This window comes from Equus caballus, chromosome 14, assembly GCF_041296265.1.
Source record: "Equus caballus isolate H_3958 breed thoroughbred chromosome 14, TB-T2T, whole genome shotgun sequence".
NCBI classification, from domain to species: Eukaryota; Metazoa; Chordata; class Mammalia; order Perissodactyla; family Equidae; genus Equus; species Equus caballus.
Genome location: NC_091697.1, coordinates 52,599,270 through 52,615,980, shown reverse-complemented (window position 1 = coordinate 52,615,980; position 16,711 = coordinate 52,599,270). Strand labels below are relative to the sequence as shown.

Genomic DNA, 16,711 nt, shown 5'->3' with positions numbered 1-16,711 from the left:
GTGCCATTTCCTAGTTCAATTCAACGAGCATTCACAGAGGGTCTGCAATGATATCCACATGGTTATGTCGTGGACAGTGTTCTTCATGCCTGGAATGGTGCTAGGAGCTTTACATAATTAGCTTATGAAAACAACTCCAAGAGTTCACTGCTACGATTAAACCCATTTGTAGATGGGGAAAGTGAGGCTCAGGATGGTGAAGTCACTTCCCCAAGGAGATGGAACTGGGATTCAAACTCAGGTCTCCTCTACTTCAGTGCTCATGATCTAACGCCTGTCCCAGACACCCAGGCCTACATTGGGCCCAGAGGGCACAGGCAGACCAAGATGACAGACACGGCTCTGGCCCTCAGGAAGTTCAGTCTGGCAGGGGAGCTGTAACCCAGCATTGCCATCACAGCATGGTTCATGGAAGCCTGGGAATGCTGGAGCCCAGAGTTGTGACCCCAACCCAGGCTGGGGGAGGGGCGAACTCAGCTAAGAGGTAAAGGATGGGGCAGAAGGAGAAGGGAGGGAGGTGGGCCAGGCACAATCAGCGCTGCTGCCTGCGAGAATCACACGTGGTCCAGCGGGGTGGGCTGACTTGAGTGGGTGAAGTGGAGTGGCTGTGTGGGGAACAAGGCACAGGGCTACACTGGTGGGCACAGGCCCAACCATGGATGCAGGGCTGCAAATGCCCTGCTGAGAGGCTTCTCCCATTTTTCTTAAGCACCATTCTATTTCCACATGCCCTGGTCTCCCATGCTTCATCTCCTTGCTCCCCTTCCCCCAACAACCTAAAAAAAAGAAAAGGAAAAAGTACTCTGTGCTCAGGAAGGTGAGGGCAAGCCCATACTCCCTGTTGATATATGTAATAATTTCCACTGGGACAGCCCTCACAGGATACACAATGCCTTTGTGCATGCTCTCGTTTGGTCTCTGAGCTCTGTAATACAAGAGGCATTAATGACATAGATGGTAAAGGTGAGCCTCAGAGAGGTTAAGAAATTTGGCCAAGGTCAAAAAGCCAGGCAGCCAGAGCTGGGACCAAAGCCTGAATTTACTGTGCGTCAGGCTAGAGTCTGCTTTGCAGCCTCATCTCTCTTTGAGGGATGGAGACCCTTCTTTTTACCCTTCCAACAGCAGAAGGGAGGGCCTGCTGGGGCTAGGGACTTGTCTGGGGACTGACTGGCCCCGTCTGGGTCATTGGTCCTTCCCTCGGCAGCTCACAGCAACAGGCCTGAGCTGGCTCTGGATAAAGGCAGGCCAGAAGGTCTGGCTATAGATAGGGGCCCCTCATTGAACCTAACCTTAAGCGGCTGCTTGTCAGTATCGAGGCGATGGGAGTGGGGGGCAGTGGCAGAGTATAGAGAAAGGGCTCCCAAAGCTTTAGAAGATGTATTACATAGACTCAAAAAAGAGTGCTTGTAAAATGGTGTTGTTCATTTTAGAAAATAAAAAATACAGATGGGTAAGAAGAAAACAAAATCACCCATTATCCTGGTACTCAGCAACAACACACCCACACACACACACAAACTTTTAAACAAAATGGGGTCCCTGCCACTAACATGTTTCTTTCCTTTAACAAAACAATGTAAACCTTTTGCCTTGGCGTTAAATATGAATAGTAGCACTTCCCAAACTGAATTCTACAGGACATGAATATCCAGGGAGATGCTAATAGATGTTATTTGAGAAAAGGGTTCCATGAGCAAATCAGTCTGTGGAACATGTGGGTGAACACAGTTAAAGAAGCATCCTCATTGACTTCAGTGTGATTCTCTAAGTAGGGCACTTGGAACTTTTTTTCTCGGAACTCTTAGAGGCATTTCAAGAAATAAAGTTACGTGGAATAAGTTCTATAACACAACTTAGATGTATATATATTTATAGACATATACATATTTTAATAGATAATATATTCACGTGATTCAAACCCCAAGAAGTGGAAAAGGGTATATAGCTTCAAAAACAAGTCTTCCTCTAACTTCTGACCACAGCCACACAGTTGCCTTTCAAGAAGGCAACCAATTTTATCAGTTCCTTTTAAATCCATTCAGAGATCTTTTATGCATATACAAAACCCTCCAGTATTCACACACATGTATTTTTTCTATATCATCATTTTTCATGGTTGCATAATATTCCTGTATGGGTATATCACAACTACGTAACCAGTTCCTATCTGGGGCATTCAGCATGTTTTCTTCGTTCCCTTCCCCCACTGCCATTATAAACAAGCCCAGAGGAACATCTAGTGTATACATTATACATCCAGTGCACACAGTATTCATCCTTGGTATACAACCAGTGTATACTGCTACACAGGCAGTGTGGCTCTTCACTCAGATTGCCTGGGTTCAAATCCAGGCTTTGCTACTCATTAGCTTTGTGTTCTTAGGTCAGTGACACAATCCTTTTGCACCTCAGTTTCCTCATCTGTAAAATACAGGTGATGATAACTGCTCCCACCTTGCGTGATGATGGCTGTGAGGATTACATGAGATAATGTGTGTAGAGCCTGGCACACACAGAGTGTTTAATAAAGGTTAGTTATTATTGTTATTATTATCCACAGTTATTTCCTTAGGCAATCTTCCTAAAAGTGGAATTGCTGCATCAAAATGGTATGCAATCTTCCTCAGCTTTGCCAAATTACCTTCTGGAAAGACTGCACCAATTTGCACTCCCATCAGTGAATGACAGTGCCTGCTTCTTCCACACCCTCACCGACACAAGGTGTTATCATGTATTTAATCTTCCACCAATTAGTTAGGCAAAGGTTAGGTCGTTCTGTTGTTTTAATTTGCATTTATTTGATTCCTGGTGAGCCTGATCACTCTTCATAAGTGTATTGGCCCATTGTATTTCTTCTTTTTGAATTGCCTGTTCATATCTGTACACTGTTTTTCTGTTGGGTGCTCATCTTCTTATTGATCTGTAAGAGTTCTTTATAAATATAAATATTAAGGCTATTGAACTTTTGCTACAATTTTCCCCCCAATTACATGCTTCTTACATTTTTTAAAGCTAGGTTTTTCTGTTTTTTTGTTTTTGTCACCCAGAGGTTTTATACGTATCAAGCTATCAATCTGTTGGACTTTCTGGAACTTCATTATTCTAAGTGTGATGGAAGTCTGACTCAGCACCCTTCCCCCTCACCTACACTCCCACCCTCCTTCATCTGCTTGCTGTGGGGTCCCCAGTCACTCCTTATCGATAGTTCTTAACTCTGGATGCTAATGAGAACCATGTGAGAAGCTTTAAATATTATGTAGGTGCCTAGGACATATCCTAGACTTTCTGAAGCAGAACCTGTGAGAGTGAGTCCAAGCATGTGGGTTTTAAAGGGCTCTTCAGGTGTCTTTCTAACTTTAAAAAAATATATGTAACAAACATACAGGAAGGTGTACATATTATGAGTGCACAGCTCAATGACTGGTTACAAACTGAACACATCTTCACAGGTGGCTTTGCTTTCAGGTTGGGTTGACACCTGGTGATCTAACTTCTTGTTCAACTGGTGACTTCCAACTTGTCTCCTCCCCCTTCTCATGAACTGGGGACACAGAGATCTCTTCTCAGGTTCCAAGGTGCCTCCTTCCCCTGCTTGAAGAGTGTTGCCCTTCCTTGAAGTTCTGAGCAAGGGAGCCCTCTGTCGCCACTACCATGGGCCACCTCCCTCCCAACGAGCCTGGGTGGGGTTGGGGGTGAGACATGGTGGGAGGAAGTGGTGGTCACTCTACTACCTTGTTTCCTGATGTGACTCCTGGTGCAATACTATGCACTGAGCCTGCAACCACTGGTTGAGTTTGGTGGTGAAGGGGGTGGGGGGAGTTACATGGAGACTGACCCCAGAAACAGCAGGCATGACCCCAAGACCCAAACTCAGAAAGCCTTCGGAACTAGGGGCTCCAAAGATGTCCCTGCCACCAATGGAAAACCCAAGACTGCATTTCAGATCACAAGGAGCCCATCTCATCTGGTGAGAAGCTTGTGTGACCCAATAGCCACTTCTTGATAGTCCACTCACTTCAGAACAACCTCATCTAGTTCACTTGCTCCTCATTCATTCATTCATTCAACCTACCACATGCCAGGCAATGTTCTGGGCCCTGAATATACAGTAGTGAACAAGACAGATAAGCTTCCTGCTCTTAGGGAGCCTGAATTTAGTGAGGAGGATAGATCACAGCAAATAATCAATAGGGGATATGAAGCAGTAATAAGCAGCTGGATAAAGGCCCTGAGGTGGGAATGAGATTGGTGAGTTCATGGGATAAAAGAGGCCCATGCGGCTGGAAGATTCTGGAAGACAGGAGTGGTATGAGGGGAACCTGGAGAGGTAGGCTCAGGTATTGTGGGTCTGTGTGTGACAGGACAGAAAGTTTGGATTTGTTTTGCCACCTCTCCACCCACTTTTTTTTAACGTTTGTGTGCCTCGTAGAAATTTTCAAATTGCATATGTGGGTCACATTATGTTCTTGTTAGCACTGGCCTAAAGCATGACACAATAAAAATATCCATACATTTGAATCATACCTTGCTCTTTACAAAGTATCTTCCTTTATATCTCTTAATGGTTCCTCCAAGATCATGCGAGATACTAAAGACCATGTCTCTTGCTCTGACAGCTTCTAGTTCTGGTCCTTGCTCACAGAAATCTTAGTTCACGGATCTTTGAAAGCCAAGGATGGGCATTTTGAAAGGGAATAGGACCCTGAGAACAGGCGGTATCGTTTGCTTCAGGTAAGTCCCTTGGGGGGAGGGGCAGCAGCTCCAGTGGCAGGAAAGAGAAGAGCACTCACCAGGTGGCACTGGGAACAAATCCTAGAGGACCTCTGCACCCTCACTCCTGGCCACAGAGCCTTGTCAGGTTTTCTTGGCAAGGAGTATGGATGACCTCCCCAAAATGGCCCTGGATTTATTTTGTAGATGTGATGGGAAGGCATCAGAAACGCACAAGTTGGGGAATGATCTGATCTTACTTTCTGCATTTTAAGCTCATTCTTACCCTGAGCCACCATTGCTTCTCCCCCTGTGCCTCCCAGTCACTGGATCTGGTACCAGCCCCTGGGAACACTTGGGACAAGGTTCAGAGGCTGTTCACACAGCAGACCTTTGAGGACTCAGACATGACTGGGCTAGCTCTGGCCTCTGCCTGGGCACCCTCTCTGAGCTGGGTTCAGTATTGACTAGGTCCCTTTTCTGGCCCAGGGCCCAGAATGTAATGCTGCTGTGAGGTATCGCACTCCCTCTGCACTGTCCCAAGAGTATATTGGGGCCAGAGCTGAACCAGGCAGAGGAAAAGGCTTCCTGGGATGGCTGGGATCTGTCAGGGCAAGAGCTAAAGCAACCCAGTGGGCAGGCACTCACCTCCTCGTCAGTTGACATGCATTTACTGAGTGCCTACTGTGTGCCAGATTCTGCCTCTGTCTCAGTCAGAAATGATCCAGCCATATATGGAGTAAGCATTCCCACCCTGCAAGGAGTTCAGCTTGTGCCCCTCTGTTATTGTTTCATTACAAAAGAAATACATTTTTGTTGTAGAAAAATTACACAACACGAATAAAGAAAAAGAAAAGCACGTTGAAATCCATTCAATTACCACCAGAGAGAAAACCACCATCAACATTTTCAAATATCTCCTGTAAGGTTTTTCTCTCTAAAATGTTTTACATCCTACTTTTTTCAGTCGATTTATTGTAAACACGTATTCCCAAATCTAGAAATATAGATCTAAATCATTTTAATGGCTGCATAACAGTCCATTGTTCAGATGAATTTGTTAGGTTGTCTCTGACGTTCTGCTAATATTAACAAGACTGCAATAAACTTCTCTATGAATTCAGCTTTGCAGCCAAAAGGACGAGTTGCAGTCCTGGGGGTCCATGCATATTTCCCTACACAGAGAGGGGACTCTAAAAGGCCCCCACAGGAATGGACAGATGAGAGGCAGCATGTAGAAGCAAGAGGAAGATTTGTGTGTATAACAAGAGGGCGGAAATTCCCAACACCCTGCTCCCACGACTGTCACTGATACCCTGCTTCCCTGTGGCTGCTCCTTCCCCACAGGTGGAGGGGCAGGGGGCAAGTTGATGGCCTAGGTGGGCCCTTGGGTGCTGGGCAGCTCTCCCTTCACCTCCCCCGACGTCTCCTCCTCAGACCAAGCACTGCCTACTGAGCTCCCATACTCCTTGAGAGCTTGCTTTGTCCGGCTCCCTTCCTCCTGGAACAGTGCCCAGCTAAGCAGCAGGACTAGGGGTCTCTGGAGTGGAGGTGCGGGGTGTGGGGGTATGGGGAGATCTCCTTTGATAGTTTTATAACAACAAGAGGAAGGTCTCTCAAGGATGACTTAGGTCTCCACAAAAAGATTTCCCTTGAGGACAGGTCCTGTAAAACTTTAAGACACATCTCCACAGTTGTCACGAGTTTGGCTATGGGGTATCTGGTGCCTTCTGCTTCCTCATCACCTGATGCCAAGCCAGGGCATGTGCCCTCCATCTGTTTTCACAAGGAATCCCCAGAAAGCAATTCACTGAAGATAACAACAACAGCAAGAACAACCAGAGCCACTCCTTCCCACATCCCAGCCCTGAGGCCAGCAGGTACCGCTGCTGCCAGCAGCTTGACCTCATTCCTCTTGGCAGTGGGCGGTGGGTGCGGAGCCTGCAGAGATCTGAGAGCAAGACAGACGCCCAGGACATGGCCAGGCAGCCCAGCCAGGGAGGACCTGCACCCACCTCCCCGCCCCCCAGGACCAGGGGGCAGGGGTAGTGGACTCTTAAAAGGGTTAATGATCCTCACCTCATGACTAAGGCTGAGCAGTCCCCTTTGCAGGGCAACACCTGGAGACAATGCCGCCAGCCTGCCTGGCATCAAAGTCTTCCACTGTTCTACTGCTGGCAGGCTATGGGCTGGCCCCCTCCCCACCCTCTCCCATCCACAAAGTGACTGCAACCTATTGGAGGTTAATTACAGACTCTAAGTTCAAATGAGAAAGAAAGGAAAAAAACAACTAAAAACACAGCTGGCTTAAGTGGGCACAGAGGGCTACTCTGTGAAATAGGCAGTCAGGTATCCTCTCTGTGGCCTGCAGAAGGGCCATTTGATACTCACAGGCCAGGCCTCCGAAAGGGAGCATGTTCCCAGCCCAGCCTCTTGGATTTCCCTGAGCCACATCTCATTGGTCAACCAGGCCCAGCCTGGTACCTCGGCTTGTCTTGCCCTCTTCTCACACCCATCCAACAAATACCTACCTCCTTTAGTCCCTGTGATGTAGAAAGCACCTACCAGGCATCAGGGATATGGTGCTGAGCAAGAGAACATGGCCCCCGCCTTCAGGTCAGGCTCTGCCTCCTGTTTAGGGCTCCACTGAGACTGGGAGGGGGGTACAGCCTCACAGAGGGCCACATTCCCTGCACCAGTGAAAGCCAGTCCAGAACTGATGGGCTTTCAGCTTAATAGGCCAGGTGCCCAGCACTGCAGCTACAAGGTAGAGAAGAGGGGCCAGGGCCAGATGGGGATGGGAGCTAAAGAGGGAGGCAGATCCTGTTCCAGGAGGGCAGGTAAAGAAGGGGAAGGGAGGAAGGAGCAGACAAAACTTGGCAGCTCCAAGACCAACAGAAATAGTTCCCGCCTTAAAGCTTCATCTTCCCATCCAGAAGCACCCATCCACTGACACCCAACCCTAGAGTGTGGGTGCAGGGCATACACAGGCCTGGCCTGACCTCCAGGGCCAACAGTAGGCCACCTGCAGCCCCCTCTGCCAGGAGCCAGGCAGCCTGACAGAAATGCCTGCCTCCTGGGGGCCCTCCCAAGGCAGAGATGCCCAGGCCAGGAGTTGAGCAGGTACATGCTGCAGTTCCTCACCTGGGCTCAGGGCTGAGACATGGGGACACGAACAGCAGAGATGGGGGTGTGGGGGGAATGTCATCTATGTCTGGGGGAAATTGCACAGGTTCACAAAGCAGAGCTGCCAGTGGCTGGGGCAGCATATGGGTACTCAGCACGGACACACAGTCTCCATGGGTTCTTATCAGTACTTGGGGCACAGACACCTAGAGCTGGCACAGATGAGGCACAGAGGAAACAGTGCATAACAGAGGAGAGAGTAGCAGCTGAGGACATGGCAGTTCAGGTCTTTGTCCTAGTCTCCCAATTTTCAAGCTGTCCACCCTTAGGTAAGTAGTTTAGCCTCTCTGGGCCTCAGCTGACTCATCTATAAACCACACTCTGACTATTTCAGAGGAATGGAGTAAGAGAAAGCTCTCTAGGGAGCGATGGGAGACTTCTGACCATCATCATCTCTTCAGCTGCTGGGGGTGGAGGTAGGGACAAAGCAGAGGTGATAGTCCTGGAAGGCCATTACCATTTTCCCAAACTCTGTTTAATCTCCCCACCGGGGAAGGCTGGGCCCTGGGCCAAGGTCTTGAACCTGGCCCCGGAGAATCTTCTGTGGAGAGGGCCCGCTGCTGCTGGCCTAGGCTGCCCCTTGCTTGAGGAACCCATAGAGAGAGAGCTGAGGAGGGGATCCCAGAGCCCCAATCCCATATAGGATGGGCCTGCACTTCCCACCCCTTCGCCTGACTGGAGAAAGTTGTTTCTGAAGTTCTGGGCCATGGGGAAATGTAGCGGGGGTGGGGAAAAGGGAGGCTCCTCATTCACCAGACAAGATCGGCTTCTCAAACTGGGATATATGCAAAGCCGCAGGATGATCTCAGGGCCTCCTTCTGGAGGGTCTGCCAAGCTCATTAGTAAGGAAAAGCAGCATCTTTGCATTAAAGCAAACAGACACATGATGGAGTACAATGTCGTGTTCATGTGGATTCTTAAGATAAAATAAAAATACAAAAATTCAAAGAAATGTTAGATTTCAGGGGAAAGGTCTTAGCAGGGCTGATACAGGTAAGGATACAGGCCCATGTGCTCACCAAATGCAGATACCCCAGTGGGTGCAGAGGCCTCCTTCCCTTCAAGTCCATCCACAAGCATGGAGAGCCCTGCCCGAGACACTCTGGGGTCTGAGGGAGCTGAGGTGTGGTTTGTGTGGTCCAGGCTAGTGAGAGCAGGCGGGCTGGACAGAACTCACCCCAAAGCTAATTGCTGCCTGGATATTCAGTCACTAGCTCAAATACAATATGTGGAAAACCAGTTTCTCCACCTTCTCTCCTAAGACTACTCTTTCCCCTGGGTTCCCCCTTTCAGTCACCTTGTCATCTGTGACAACTCTGTATCTCTCTTGATTCTCCCCAAAGGTTGAGACCATCTCCCGTCCACTAAGCCCCTCACCGTCATAACCCTCCATCATCTGCCAGGCCCTGTTCAGGCCATACTGCTCTCCCGGCCCCAAGTACCACACCACTAGCAGTGGACACTTGGAGATCTCTACCACTGAGAGACTTTCCTGGGCTCCATGGTGTCTGTAGAAGAAAGGTCACCTGCCATCTTGGTTGGCAGCCAGGGCCCTGGGGGGCTGCTTTCTGGGTCAGTGAATGGGCCCCCTTCCCACACACACCTCTCTGCTTTCCCCTACCACTTCCCTTCAGGAATTGTATATTTCAGGCAAACCAAACCACGGGGTGCTCCCCAAACACATCTATTCTGTATTCTGTCTGCCTCCATGCCCTCTGCTCACGCTTCCCACCAAGTCATTCTCCACACAGAAGCACAGTTGAGAGGGCCAGACACACAGGCTGGGGGGTCAGACCGGTCTCAGTTTGTATTCTGGCTCTGCCCAGTGTCTTGTATAACTAGACAAGTTACTTAACCTCTCTGAGCCTTTACTTCCTTGTGTGTAAAACAGGGACAATCTCACCCACCTCCTAAGATTGTGGTGAGAATTAAACGGGGATAATGTATGTCAAGAATTTAGCACAGTGCCTGGAACAGAGAGATAGCTCAATAACTGACAGTTCTTACTAATCTAAATCCCTCAAAATCTCCTCAATGCCACCGCCTTCTCTAATCCACCCAGCTAGAAGCCATCTCTGCCTCACACAGACTCCCTGAGCATTTCACCTGCCCTACTTGGGATTCTTACCTTGGAGCAAACCAGGTTCTTATCTGTCTAGACTGTGAGGACCTCAGGGAGGGGATGTGTCAGAGCATCGCTATATTCCTGGCGCCTGGCACTGAGTAGGTGCTCTCTGATCACTATCTGAACAAATGAATTAATGATGTAAGGCCGGACTGTGACTGATGGGTGCCTCAAAGCGGCCTGGATCAGGACTGCTGCAGGCACTCAGGGGAGGGTGGGGCCCCTTGATGGCTAATCCCAGAGCCCTTTCCCACCCAACACTCCTCCCCAACTCAGCCCTCTCCCTCTCCCTCAGCCAAAACAGGCATCTGCCCCAGGACAGCAGAGCAGATGATGAAATCACGTAGCCAGGGCGGCCTCTTCCCATGAGACTGCTCCTCTTCAAACAGGAGAGGGGACCATCTAGGTCTCCGTGTACGGGGGTGAAAGAGCTTGAGAACATCTTCCTTTATTCATTAGCTCCAGCATGTACTGGGCACTCAGCACATGTCAGGTGCTGAGGGTCACGTTGACACGGTCTCAGCCCTGGTGGAGATTCTAGCTGAGCGGGGTATTGCCCACACAATGGGATTGGTACTGTGATGGGGAGGTGCTGGGTGCTGTGGGAGCACAGGGGACACACTTCAGCCTCTCTCCTCACCTTGGGGGCCAGGGAGGGCTCTGTGGAAGAAGTAAAGCCTCTGCTCGGTCTGAAGGACATCAGGAATCGGCCAAGAGAAGGGACAGTGCTCCAGGTAAAAGGAACAGCAGGAGCAAAGGACCAGGGCAGGAGGCTGCAGTGCATTCAGGGAGCTGAGAGAATCCATCTGACTGGACTGCCATGTGCCACGTGCGAGGGGTGAGGCCTGAGGTGGCCATGGTTGGGGGAGGAGGCAGTGCCACGGGAGCCGCTGCTCTCCTTCTTGCCCGGTAGGCAGCTGCCAAACCGTTTGCTTTGTTGGTAGGTGGACTTCTCTCTCTGGTCCTCAGTTTCCCCATCTGTACAGTGAAGGGATTGGACCATGAGCTCAGATCCAGCCTTGCCTGAGTGCACCAGAAGTCACAGACCTCTGGCCAGGCTCAAACATCCAGAATCTTTCCAAAGTGTTGCCAGCTGGTGAACCATCCTGAGGCAAAACCCACAGCCCCCCCTACCATCCATCACCACACACACATCCTGACTGTTCAGTTGGGATTATTGCAGGAGCCCTGACTGTGCCCCCCTTACCCAGCCTTCCACAAACTCCTGGTGGCTGTGATGCCTAAAGAGCGGCTCTGACCAGGTCACCCTCCTGCCCAGAACCCTTCACTCTCCGCTGTTTCAAATAAGCCTAAACTCACCAGCCTGATGTTCAGAAAACCCCCAATTTGGACCCATTGGTCTCTCCCTTCTACACAACATGTCAGGCAGCGTATCTTCAGGATTGCACTTTATTTCCCAAATACTCTCTGTTCTCCACTTTTGCTCAAGTGGTTTCTTCAGCCTGAATGTCCAGCCCCTTTAGATCTCTCCACCAGTCCTCCTATTCTCCGAGGTCCACCTCACCCCATCTCCTCCAGAAAGCTTCCCCAGATTCCTCTGATGGGAATGAGTCTCTCCTTCCAGCCATTCTGTGTCAGCCATTGGCAGAGCCAGGCTTGCAACTGCAATTAGGTCTGTCCATGTCTACCCTGTCCCACAAGGTGGGAGCCCATTCCCCGATCCCCTGCAGCCCCCAAGCCTAGCAGCAGGTGTTGGTAAACACCCGACAGGCCCTCTACATGGAGGGTCTAGGAGGCTGGGCCACCCAGCTCAATCAGTGGTTCTCGCACTTCGGCACACATCATAATCAACCAGAGGACTTGATGAAGCATATATACTGGACTCCATCCCCACAGTTTCTAATTCAGTAGGTCAGCAGTGGGACACAAGAATTTGCATTTCCAGCAAGTTCCAAGTTTACGCTTTAAATCAGATTTCCACTGATTTAAACATTCGTCTTTGTACAACAGGCTCTATAGGACCAGAACGCCACCCAGAGGGCCGCTAGGTTTTGGAGGGCTCCCTGGAGCCCAAGCTTGGTTTCCAGCTAGGCCACTTGACATTAATAACCTCAGTCTTCCCAGGACTCCCACCTGTTGGTGCAGGCTCAGGGCCTTGGGGCTGCCCTCCTTGGTCAGTGCTCCACACCTTATGCCACAGTCACACTGCAAGCTCCCTGTGAGGGCAGGGACTCAACCTGTTCATCTTTGAATCCCCTAAACCCACTTAAGAGGCCAGAAAGTAGATATCTGGCCAGTTGATATGATGGGAGGGACCTGCTCCAACAAGTGGACCAAGAGAGCATCCTATGTCCCGCACTGGCTTTTCTTGAGGGGCACAGACCGTGGAGGAGCCCAGAGCCAGGTGGTGTGTGCATGGCGAGGCAGGGCAGGGGGCAGGCCTGAGCTTAAGATCCCATCCTGCCACTAATTTGCGGCCAGATCACAGGCTAGTCATGGACTCTCCCTGCCTCAGTTTTCTCATCTGTAAAGTGGGGACAATAAAATAATACCTATACTTCAAAGCACAGTACTGGCATGTAGTAAGTGCTCACTGAATGATAGCTGCCTCCCCTTCCCTCCCCACTTCCCTGGCCCTCCCTGAAGCCTGAAAGCTGGGCATGGACACGTTCCCACCTCTTGGAAGGCCCTTTCTTGCCCTGGCAAATTCCTATTCGCCATTTAGACTCAGCTAAAATGTCACCTCCTCTGTGAAGCCCTTCCTACACCCTCCGAGGAGAAAAAATTATTCCTTGCCTCACCGTACATTGCACATATCTTTAGTTTTACACTTGGTTCTGATCACGGGTATTTGTGCAAGAATCTCTCTGATCCTGAGAGCAGGGGCTGTGATTTATTCACATGGTACGAGCTCAATGAATGCCTGCAGAACCGCATACACCAAAGTGAATGAGAGCGGTGTGTATAGTTCCCATGTGGCCAGGACCTGGAAGTCTTGATAAAAGGATGGTGAGGCCACGGCTGGGCTAGAGAAAGACAGAGAGGATATGCTGCCTTCACCTCTGCTGAGTTATAAACGATGTGCTACAGGCTCAGAGATGGTGGAAAACACAGTGGGAACATGGTGCTCATGGGCCCCAGGTCTCAAGTTTTGGCAATGCTTTGCCAGCATTAAAAAAAAACAACCCCTCTCTTCCCTATGCCACCTGTCCCTCAGGTCAGCCTCGTGAACCAGAGAGGAGAGGAGGCCTAGAGCAGTGGGTGGGGTTGAGCAGGCATGGGTAGCCACATTGGGAAGCCCACCCTGAGGCCAGGGCTAGGGCTTGCCCAGCCTGGGCCAGCACCTTTTCCTCCATATACTCCTCACTCTGGCACTGCCCTAACGTCAGGGCTGTCCTGACCTGGCCCTGAGGCTCCCAGCACCAAGGACAGAGGGCAGTAACAGGGATCATTTGAGGATTCTTGCCAATATCTAAGTCCAAGGGGGCTCTGCTTCCCACGATGCTGCTGCTTCTTCTGGCCACAGAGGCCAGAGGGCCTGAGGGAAGGAAAGGCCCAGCTCTTACTCTTATAAGGGACACTATCTCCTCTGTTTGCAGCCTGAAGCCCTCAATCCAATTTTACTTCTATCCCAGACCTACTGGCCACCTGATCCGCCCCCCTCCCCCATCCGGCCCCAGGTAACTCACTGCCCTATCCCAGCCCCAGGTCATGGACCAATCTGGAAAGACTAGAGCTCCCTGTCCCCTCATCACCCTCCCACCCCCTCTCCCCCAACACACACACCAAGCTGAGTGCCTGGGACCTGGGCTGAGGACTAATGAATCTTGGTCTGTAAACTGCTTTGAGCTCTTAGGATGAAAGACTGCTGGGAAGTACAAAGTCACTCTCTGCTTGTTGTTATTGTTCCTAATGAACCCTGAGGTGCCAGGGAGCCGGAGCAGAGCATGAGGCACAGGCTGAGCCCCAGAGTGACATGAGGACTGCTCCCGGTGCCTGGCTCAGCAGGGTCAGCCAGCGGCCAACGCCAGAGGTGGAAGCTGCCAAAAGCAACCGCCAGATGCAGCTCAGACATGTGAATGTGAGCCCATCGCCACTTCTGACCTGGCCCTGAGCAGCCTAAAGATAGGAGTTTGTCCTAGAGGTCTGGGCACTATCTTGACCAGAGGCAGGAGACGGGAAAGATGGGAGAGAAGACTTTGCAAGGATTTCTTTGCACCCATTCAAAGGAGTTGTGTTCAGAGCTCTCAGCTAGTGATGCAAATCCACCTTCATATCCCCGTGAAGACCAAGGCCTGCCCCTGCTATCCTGTGAGCAGACACAGCTTCCCAGTTCACAGGGGCGCTCCAACAGGGGGACCGTTCCATCAATCGCTGCCTGGCCTTTCAAGGGGTACACAGAAAAGGCCAGTGACTTAGAATCTAATTCCAAAGTCATTCTTCAAAACAACACAGCCCCTTCAGGGGTTATCGTTTCTTTGGGGTCAGCTGCTCTTGGGATACTCAGAGACACAGGGCCTGAGGGCTGAGGTTCTGCCTTTGCCAGAGAAGGTAAGAGCCTGAGAGCAGAGTGCATTTCCAGAGGCCCAGAGAGGAGAGGGCAGTGTCTGAGGTCACACAGAGGCAGAGCAGGGCTAGACCCCAGGCACATGAGTGAGCTTATTACTCAACCCCCAACACTGCTGCCAAGGCTGGCAAATCCCCTGGGATAAAGGAAAGTGGGGGATGGGGGAACCCTGTCTCAGGTAAGGATCCCAGGCGTAGGCCCCATGAACTCTCAGTGAGTTATGGGCAGAGCCCACACCTGTAGTTCAGCCCCACGGAACACTCGGAGTGTAGTTCAACCTCATGGTGCTGAGGCAGAGGGCAAGCCCATTTCCCCATGCTGGCCTGGGTGTGTGTGTTGGGAGGTACCCCTGCTGCTATTTGCCAAGGAGGAGATGGGGAATCTGCTGGACTGTGATCAAGGATAGGGTGGGGGGTGGGGAGGGAGCCAATTAATTAATGCCTCCCCCTTCCTTTCTCCCTCCCACTTTCCAGATTCCCTCCCCCATAAGCTGAATATTTTAGTGGATAGCTTGCTCACACTCTCTCTGTCTGCCCCTCCCAATCTTTCAACCAAATGTGGCCCTGCCCTGGCTAAGACCCCTCTCCAGCTGTCCAATGCCTATGTTCTCCCTGTTGGGGTGTTCAGGTGGGCCTGGAGGGGAGTTGTGAGGGAGGCCTCCAGCTTTAAGCCACTGTTGGCTTAACCACCCATCCTACTGGGTTTGAAATCAGACTCCCTTAGTCACACAGCAGGGATTTAAGACTGTTGCTTCTCATTGACATGGTACTTTCTCCTGCTATCTTGTTTTGGAGCATGACCCTCCCCCGTGCCTTCCCCATTCCAGAGAGTCTCAGGTTTCCAAAATTCCTTTGACCCAGGCCTTGGGTCTCTTTGGTATCTGCTCACCAGCCAACTCTCTGAAAGAAGGCAACCTGAAAAGCTGGCTGCCCACTGGGAAGCAGGGAATAAGAGGAAGCACAGAAAAAAGGACAGCAGGTAAGATTAGGTAGACATCAAGGACTTTCTCACAAGGGTAGAAGGTGCTGGAAGAGATCACTAAGAGGCCCGTGGACTCTCCTACTCATAGCCCTCCCCTACTTGGCCCCAGTGCCTACTCAACCCTTGGCAGCAAGCATGCTTGTTTCCCTGGCACTATTGATTCCTAAGTGCTGAAGCCCACCATGTGGTTGCTACCAGCTCAGTTCCTGCAGCCTTGACATTGGGAGGGTGCCCTTACCTAGCCAGCCTTCTAAGGTGCCCACAATAGGATGTGTATGTGGGGGGTAGGGGTGGGGAGAAGAGGAGTGGCTCACTGAGCCAAACCCATGAATTGTGATCTTGAAAATAGGTACCCTGAATTCCTTCATGTCTCACACTGGGAGCTCATCCCACACTACATGAGCCCAGCTTAAGTGGACCACATACTACTCAGGGCAGACCAAGAGTGCCCACTACCTTATGGAGGACTCACAGACACACTCACCCAGCAGACATGGGCAAAGAGGCTTTCTTTATAAAGAAGAGAACACAGCTCTGGCCTTTAAATTCCCTAAGCTCCTTCTCTCTGCTGGGCTGAAGGTAGTGTTTGACTCATAGGCTCTTCCCAATAGAGAGACCTCAGAGGCCACCTTGCTACCCCTTCCCCTTCATTATAAACAAATCCAGAAAAGGAAGGGGATCTGGCCAAATTCTCAACCACAACTGAAGACTCCCAACTCCCAGTCCAGTGCTCTTTTGAAGACATTTTTATGTTGCAGCTCTGGCAGGACCTCCAGTGGGGGAATAGAGACCCAGAAAATGGGCATCATCGTCCAGAGAATGCTGATTTGAAGCCCCAAGACCTATCTCTGGAACTTACTTTATGAATTTAAAATCAGTAAGCCTCAGCTGCTCCTTCTGTAAAATGGGGCTAGGACCACCTGTCCCCAGGGTTGTTATGAGGATTAAACGGAGATGAAACATTTGAACATGCCTAGCCTGCTAACTAGTACAAAAGAGGCATTAACAAAACGCTTGCCTGAAGAAGAAAGGAGAAATGAGAATTCAGGGTTTCCAAACTGCACCCACAATAATGCAAGCTTGGTTCTACAGGGGAGGACCTGCGTGCCCTAGACTCATCCCGGAGAAGCCCAAGACCAGCCCACTGAGTGGGGCCCCCTCCTCCTTCACCCTGTAGCTGC

General features: G+C 50.6%; 1 protein-coding gene across 4 annotated transcripts in view; it reads right to left on the bottom strand.

The window, feature by feature from the left end:
• Nucleotides 1-16,711, bottom strand: part of NRG2 (neuregulin 2) — a 184,054-nt gene that overhangs the window by 39,700 nt on the left and 127,643 nt on the right. The window lies entirely within an intron of this gene.